Source organism: Grus americana, chromosome 4, assembly GCF_028858705.1.
Source record: "Grus americana isolate bGruAme1 chromosome 4, bGruAme1.mat, whole genome shotgun sequence".
Classification (NCBI taxonomy): domain Eukaryota; kingdom Metazoa; phylum Chordata; class Aves; order Gruiformes; family Gruidae; genus Grus; species Grus americana.
The window spans coordinates 10,229,637-10,238,372 of record NC_072855.1 but is presented as its reverse complement, the minus strand read 5'-3'; positions in this window follow the sequence as shown (position 1 = coordinate 10,238,372).

Below are 8,736 nucleotides of genomic sequence, written 5' to 3'. Positions count from 1 at the left end.
ACAGCATGTGTGTGTTGGTTTTTTTCAAATCTGACAGGCAGAGTCACATTAGCAGACGCTGTGACGAGTCCCGGGATTTTACAGCATTAGCAAATGATTACCGTAGAAGTAAGCATTGGCTAACATCGAGCTCACGTATGCTCGTGAACTTTTGAACTAGTGCAGTAGACCCGCAAAGACACACAGAATGACATGTAAGGAACTGTATACTTGGGGTGATTATTTCTCACCAATCACCAAGACAAGGGTAAAGAGCCACTGTGTCCTAAGCAGTGAACACCATAACTGCAAGGTTTGCGGAGACGACTCTTACGTCCACAGACAGTCGGGGTGGCAAGCTCCATACTGATGATTATGACTCATGAGGAACTGAAATTTTTTTTTGCTGTGAGTTGGCTTAATGATAATGTAAAAGCAAATATTCTGAAGACTGAGAGAGGCAACAAAAAGATTCTTGATCTCAGGTGAGAGTCTTTTATTGTGATCGGCATCTCAAAGAGGAATTCAAAGCTCTACAGACAAGGAAAAATTCTTAGTAGAATAAAATATGAAACATCTTTTTGTCATGTTTTCTGCCCTGTAGGTAATCTGCAATGAAAATGTAAGGACCAAAGACCTTCCAACACTTGTGGGCAGATGGAGATTTCCTATCAAAAGGGCCTCTAAATGCAGTTACATTTCCCCTTGTTCTAGGACAAAAGGCATGAGCTGCTTTTGGGTGGCACACATATTGGTGAGACAGAAACTCCTGGTGCTGCATGCCCTACCATTGCCAAAAATCTGACTCTGTCTCATTTTGCAGGTCATCAGCATGATTCATGAGCATAGTATCATAGCAGGTCATCATTCCTCAGCAACAACAATATAGAGTTATGAGTAATTTATCTTATCCTGAGGGCTCCACTGCCGAGAAGCGTGATCTCTGTCCATGCAGGAGCAGGGATTGGGCTCCTCTCGCAGACAGAACATGTTGCACAGCCATGTACCTGGGGAGCACGATTGTCCATGATTACATGCAACTTAAAGTCAGAAGCTAGGGATGCCACAGGAAAATCCAGTGAAAATGAGACTATTCCTTTATCATACAAAATAAAGCCTGCAAATAAGCAACAAAAAAAGTAAAAGGGCTACAATAATCTCACTGCAGAGAAGCTGAAATCAGCTGCGGACTGGGATGCACTGTGGCTGGAGAGTGCCCACATCCCACGGCCGTGGTACGAGGCAGGCTGAAGTACGGGCACTCGCTGCACATCCGCTGTGGTTGGAGCTGGTCTCCATCCCGGGTGACTGCAAGCACATATAGCCACGCTATGAATTTGCATTCTCAGAAAAGAATGTGGTGTACTGATATAAACTCCTTTGTGGTAGTTAGTGCAGTCCAAACAGAGCAAGGATTTAAACTTTGTCTAAATTAGGGCCTGCGATTCATACTGACACAGATATCAGTCCCAGCACCGGTGTAGGTATGGTGGTATAAAAGTACTGCCTAAACCAGTGGTAAAAGTGCTAAAATTTATTTCTGAAATTCAAATAACATTGTATCAGCAAAAGCCTTTTTGCCTCCTTGTCTGACTATCAGTTGCTTCCACCTGGACTGTTATCAGTGCTGCTGAAGCTGTATTTGCAAACCATTCCTAATGAAGGCAAGAGGATAACGGGGATTTCAAACATAGCTGCTGATCCCAGCTGTCTCCCCTGTATCAGCCGTCGCAAAGGAACTCATTCTTAACATTGAAGCCATTACTGTTTTGTTACTTATTATTTCGGCAAGAATACTGTAAATATTTAGACATTACAGCGCGGGCTATCATCCAAGCAATAAAGATACCGCTTCTAACCAGCTAGTAAATTGACACTAATAAAAAAAAAAGCTTACTACAAAAGATGACCGGGGATAAACACTAAAGAAGCAGAGAGAGAGGTACATGTCTGTGTAACGATTTTTAGTTCCAAATGCTTTATTCCCCTCCCGGGCTTGTCACTAGAGGGCAGCGGAGGCTTCGAGCAGCGCGGCGGGGAGGCGGCTGCGGAGCCCGGGCTTCCCGGGAAGCGCTCGTTCGGGCTGAGCGGGAGTCGGCCAGAGCCCGCAAAGCCGGGCGGTGTCACCTTTAAATCCTTACATTGCGACATAGGCTAAACGAGACGTTACGGGGAAACGCGGCAGCGGGAAGCCGTGGGAACGCAGCTATCCTCTGCCCCCTCCTTCTCTAGCTACGCTCTTTGTATTTAAAAAATAACCAAATGCCGCTCGGTTTGGCTTTTAGCCCTGAGGTGCATGTCCCCAGCCCTCTCCAGCATCCCTGGGAACGCTTAGGCATGACTGTGCTGGCTGGGACACGGGTACATCTTGGTGGAAGGGAAGGGGCAAGCATTATCCCACTGGTAGAGGCCTTTGCTGCTCAGGTGCGATACACAGCGGGGAAGGAACAGCTGTGCGTGTAACGTCTAGGTAAATGGTGTGAAGCAGATTTCACTTTCTTTACAACCGCCAGGCAGAGACGCAATGCAGCTGCTAAGTTTTGACTTGCTGGGTGGCAGGGGGGCTCTGGGGATGGGGTTGCATCCTGCATTAAAACCCTGTGGCAGCTGCACGCTCCTCAGGTGGAGCCCGGCGCTGGGTCTCAGCCCGCAGCACGTGAACCGAGACGCTGCAGGTGCACCTCTTGCTTCCCCCCCTCTTGCCCTGCCAGTGCAAAAAACCTAGGAAACAGCAAAATTCTAGAAAGTCAATCCCCAGCGAAAGATTGCAAGCCAAAAGATTGAAAGGTCAGTTATGGCCTTAGGCAGGTTCATAATAAATTAAAAATAAATAATTTAAAAAAAAAAAGTGGGAAGAGAAAGGATGAGATCATTTGTTCTGAGCTTTCCATACAGGTGGGATGGGAGAGGGGAGGCTGGGGAGGTCTGATGGGACCTGCTGACATCCTCACCCACCGCGTGACCTCACTTCCCCTTCAGTGGTAGTTGGGCTGAAGCCAGAGAGCTGCCCGGCTGCCCTTTCCAAGCCAGATAAACAAGTGGTATTTATTTATTACTACATTATTATAATTTTTTTATATTGCAGTCAGGTCCCAAGAGAGTGAGGGACTCTGGCGAAGAGAAGGAAAGAAAAGATCATTGGTTATTTATGAAATGAGGCTTTTAATAACAATTAGAACAGATGAGATTAGAAGCATCACAAATACTGGACTTGCCATTTGTTCTGTGTTGATTTTTACATGCTCTCTATTTTTCCAAATACCATATTTATTACTTTTCCCAAAGTATCATACATAAGAATGGGAAAAGCATGTGGTCGTATCACTACTGTGTGTGTACGTATATATACATATATATGTATATTTGCACATATACGATTAGGTATATGTTTACACTGTGACTTCTAGTTCACAAACTTGGCATTTTTCCCCAGTAACTTTCTACACAAGTGTGGGAAAAGAATGGAGAAGTTGTTACCTAAATATGGTTATTCTCAAGCACTCTGTAGATATTAATTGAATAAATGGGCAGTTTAAGTAGAAAAGAAAATCTAGAAACCATTTTTCTGTAAAAGTACCTTTAATGCTGAATAGTGATGGTTTAGCTGCTTCTAATTTAAAAATACCCTTCTGCTTTTATTTGCCCTTTTCTTTATTTGGGGTTAACGGAAATATAATTTCATCTGTCCAAACAACATCAGCACAAATACTGAGGCCTTATAATCTTGCAAAACACTTTACTTACAGAAAATGTTAATTTTATGCTTGTGAGTAGCACAAACTGATTTCAAATGGGCCAATAGTACACAAATCTGTCTTTAATTTCATGAGTCATGGTCTGCAGACTTATTCAACTGGCAAAATCCCCACTGGACTCTAAAGAGGAAAATTGTTGAACAGGAGAAACATTTTATTTCAGCAAAGATAATTATTAGATCCATTAATTAATACTGTTGTGTTTATGTTGTTTTACAATAGGGCAAAGGCTTGACGAGGAGTCACAGATCTAATTTCCATTGCGCCCCAAGACCAGACAAGATAAGGTAAGATTCATCTGATAAAATAGATAAAATGGTGAAGAACTGAAAGAATGGAAGGGGATGGTAAGCCAGAGGACTAATTTTATGTCAAATCAGTGAACTTCAAAGTTGAAAATATCTAGTCTAAGAAGAAAGACATATGAGGCAAATATGTTAATAGAACGTATGAAAACTTGGAGTACATGCCTCAAAGCACAGGGCTGACAGGAGCCTGAGGGACCACAAAATATTCTGAAATCATGAAAGGTGGCATTTTTGAAGTGAGCCTTGAACACCTCCAGGGATGGGGCATCCCCAACCTCTCTGGGCAACCTGTGCCAGTGCCTCACCACCCTCACAGGGAAGAATTTCTTCCTAACATCTAATCTAAATCTCCTCTCCTTCAGCTTAAGGCCATTCTCCCTTGTCCTGTCACTCCATGCTCTTTACAGAATGATAATCCATATTCTTGCACTCCAGCCACCTAATTCGCCTGACAACCAAATCAGACTCACCAATTGCAGAGCTCTTGAGGAAACAGGCAGAGTGATTATATGAGCTAGAAGCTCACAGCTAATGACACCAGAGAAAATTGTATTGCCAGTGACACCACACACATTCACCCTGATCATATGATACTTTTATAAGCAGTTTCAAGTCAGTGCGACCACAACTAGAAGTTACGCTGATGACTGCTGTGACATACAGACGTACAGTACATGTTTCATTACATTTACATAACGTGTGTCCTGGTTTCGGCTGGGATAGAGTTGATTTTCTTCCTAGCAGCTGGCATAGTACTGTGTTTTGGATTTAGGATGAGAATCACGTTGATAACACACTGATGTTTTTAGTTGTTGCCAAGCAGTCAAGGGCTTTTCAGCTTCTCGTAATGCCCTGCCAACGAGAAGGCTGGGGGTGCCCAAGAAGCTGGGAGGGGGCACAGCCAGGACAGCTGACCCAAAGTGGCCAAAGGGATATTCCACACCATATGATGTCATGCTCCATATATAACTGGGGGACTTGGCCAGGAGGCAGTGTGGCTTAGAAACTAGCTGAGCATCAGTTCTGGGTGATGAGAAATTGTGCTGTGCATCGCTTATTTTGTATATTCTTCTATCATCATCATCTTCCTCCTTTTCTGTCCTATTAAACTGTCTTTATTTCAACCCACGAGTTCTACCTTTTTCTTTTCGATTCTCTCCCCTATCCCACTGGGTGGGGGGAGTGAGCGAACGGCCATGTGGTTGTTTCAGCTGCCAGCCGCGTTAAACCATGACATGCGCTACGTGAAACTCCCCATGCACTTCACAAGTCCTTCCCAGGACAACCCAGCGTAAGGGAAAGCAGCCACTTGATGGGGAAAAATGACAGAAAGATGATGATAAGTCATAGTGAAGAGCTGGGCCTCACAAAATATCCTAACGATTAACAAACCCAATATTCTAACAATTAACAAATCCAACTTTAAGCCTGTTCGAATCCACTAGGCAAAGTTACTAATTGTAAAGAGTGTGTCATCACAGCTATGGTTTCATGAAGATAAACCTTGGACACACAGTAGATTTCGACCAAAAATGTGCATTTGAATCAAATGAAAACTTCAGCTGAGTGACTCCGCTAACTGGGTAGGAATTCTTATCTTGTGAGGATTGATGCTCTACGTTGAGTATCAAAGGCAGCACCCAGAAAACCACACTGCAGTACATGCGAAATGCGGATGATGATGATAACAAGATCTCTGTAAGTCAGGAAAAATGACAATGTCTTTACTATTACAGTTCTGATGAATGTGTGGGAAAAGCAAATAAAGCAAAATTCAAAATACACACAAAAATGCATGTCCAGACACACATGCCTGCTACGCAGTCATGAGCTAATAACGATCACGGTTAGCAGCGTCACCACCTGGGACATACGTCGGAACCCATTTGTGACAGGGCCTGTCCTGATGTCCCAGGCAGGCAGGGTGCAGACAGGAACCACCGATGCTCCGGCCGTACGGGCAGAAGCAGCGTTACCCAGGCGGCCTGGCTACTATCAGGTGAGGGACCCACGGGTTCTTCAACAAAGCCAAACGCAGCACTTGCAGCTCTCGGCTACGGGATTGCTGGATCACCAATACCAGCTGAAAGAGCGTGTGGGCTGGGTGATGTGGTTCTCCTGGCAGGATTAAATTGTGAGAGTTCAAGGCAAGGAAAGCCTAACCAGCCTGAGCACGGCGTTCAGGCACCAGCACGCAAAAGCAGGACTGATCTGCTCAGTATTTTATGCTTTCGCTCTCCACTTGACATTTTATCAGTTTATTTTTAAAGCAACTTCTGCCTTTCACTTACCGAGTTACATTAACGAGGTGGTATTTGTATATGAGGATGTCGCACAGAATCACTTTGAACTGTCCAGGAACCACTGTGTTTGTAAAGGCCATGAGATCAAATTACTTTCCAGCTGAAGATACAAAATAGCTGTGTTCTTGCTGGGGATGAAAAAACCCGACTCCACTGAATGTCAATACCCGACAACCTGGACAAAGATCAGAACTTCCCTACACATCGGGAAAGAAATGCGTGCTATAATGTATGTGGGTTTCCAACACTGAAGAACAGAAAAATGCTGTGAAAAGGGAGTAGAAGAGTCAACATTTCCACTGTTTCCCTTTGCTACCATCCATTTCTGTAAGACCAAACAAGGAAAGCAAGAAAACTTTTTTTATATAAAAATACAGAAAAGATTTGATTTACCTCTTCAGTGTCAACCTATTATTGTAAAGGACATTTTATTAAAAATCTCACAGGTGCCTTTTGGAAATGAAGGTGGCCATGGGCTGGCAACGTTCACATACAGCGCTCAGTATTTTACTGAAACCGATGAACAGCAGCTGAGATTGTTTTTTTTACCAGCATCACTTCTCAGCTTCTTCCATAATGTTTGACTTCTCAGCAGTCAGACGGAGTTGGTTTTTTTTTCATTCTTTTTAAAATAAATCAATATTAACTCTGAATATACATCAACAGGTTTGGTACTATCATAATAATAGAAGGGAAGTGGCTGAGAACTAAAAATGAAAAAGCTCAGGACAGAAACCGAAACCTGAGCAATTGTGGGAAAGGACATCAGATTCAGGCTGCGAGTGCAAGCTCAGATGAACGATAAATTTAGTTTCAATGGCCTTCCCATGGTGAGTTTAAGTTAGCTGGTTCTGAAGCAGAGGTTAGCCTTATGTGAAACGACACCAGAAGAAGTCTGTGAGAGGAAGAACTGAATCGCTGGTACAGAATTTGCCTCCTTCTCTAGAACAAAAGTTGGAGTTTTTTTCCTACATTGGCTACAGTAAATAGCATTACTAAACCCACGGTAGCTTTTACTGGTAGTAAAGAAGGAAACTGAGAGGCAGCGTGTAAAATGTAACATACATTATGGGAAAATGATGACACAGATGAAACTTGTGAAAGAGCACATTCTCCCATTGATGTGAAAGCGTTTATTTGCTTTGTGTTTTTGATTCACCTTTATCTTCTTTCTAGAGAAAAACACACGGAAATAATATGGAAAAATGAGCAACACTGTCGGAACTGGCTTATGAGACAGAACTGTGTGTCTTTACAATGAATAGGTATTAGAACAGATTTCACTTTGTCTCATTATGTTATTTCTGACACCCCACCCCCCAACTTATATCTAGATTAAATTTCTCTATTTGGGCTCCTTTATGGTTTAATACACTTGTTTTTCTCTGCTTATGTTTTTTTTTAATTGTCTCTTAATTCGTCTTCTTCCAAGGCTTCCTATCACTAAAAGGGGAATAAAAATACTTACCTTTGTAAACTGTTTGAAAAGCAGATGAAGAGTGCTAGGTAACATTATTACTGCTAAGAAATAGCAATGTGCAGTGTATTTCTACTGAGCCAGATAAACATTCTGTATTTTTTATTAGATGTAAATCAATAATTTCAGCAAATGTTAATGTTTAAGCAATGTTAAATGAAATCTGCAGCACTTTCCTGGTAATTGGATCAGTTATGACGAATGTTTTGCTTTATTCAACATTTTATAAAGGGCTCTACTGAACACATTTGTTAATTAGGCTATAGGGATTTTTCTTCTTTTTTGTATTGAATTAGAAAATTCTTGGGAGAGCGTGGCTTCTACAAAGATGAGGCAAGTCAATTTATTAGCTGGGTGTGACAAACCTGGTAAACTCACTGTGTGCACTTCCTTTTACTTTTCTGAAAACCAACCATGTCAGAGTCCCCTATTTAGATCACAAAAAGTACAAAAATGAGACAGAGAAAAGGAACAATTGGTAATGGGGAAATGTTTACAAATCTTACTGTAAAATATGATTTGGACCTCTTTTTATTACAGCTTTCATACAGCTGTTTTAAGATGTAATAAAAATGGAAATAACATGTTTTGAGAAGGATGTCAGTTCAATAAAAACCTGTAGGTTACCAGAATTGGCTGGTTTCATTTCTTGAAGCCCACTGAGAACTTTTCTCCACTAGAACCACTATGGAAATGCTCCTGTAAATAACAAAATCCTGTTGACTGAAAGTAAACAAAGCCCACAGGCTTGCTTTCTTGTGACTAATCTACCTTGAAGATTTTTCACTGGTCATTTTCCTGCTAACCCCTACAGTAATCTTCCTATCCCTCTTGGTTTGGGGGTTTTGGGGTTTTTTTGGGTGGGTTTTTTTTTTGTTATGTTCATTTTTTAATGGAGAAACATAACCAGAAAG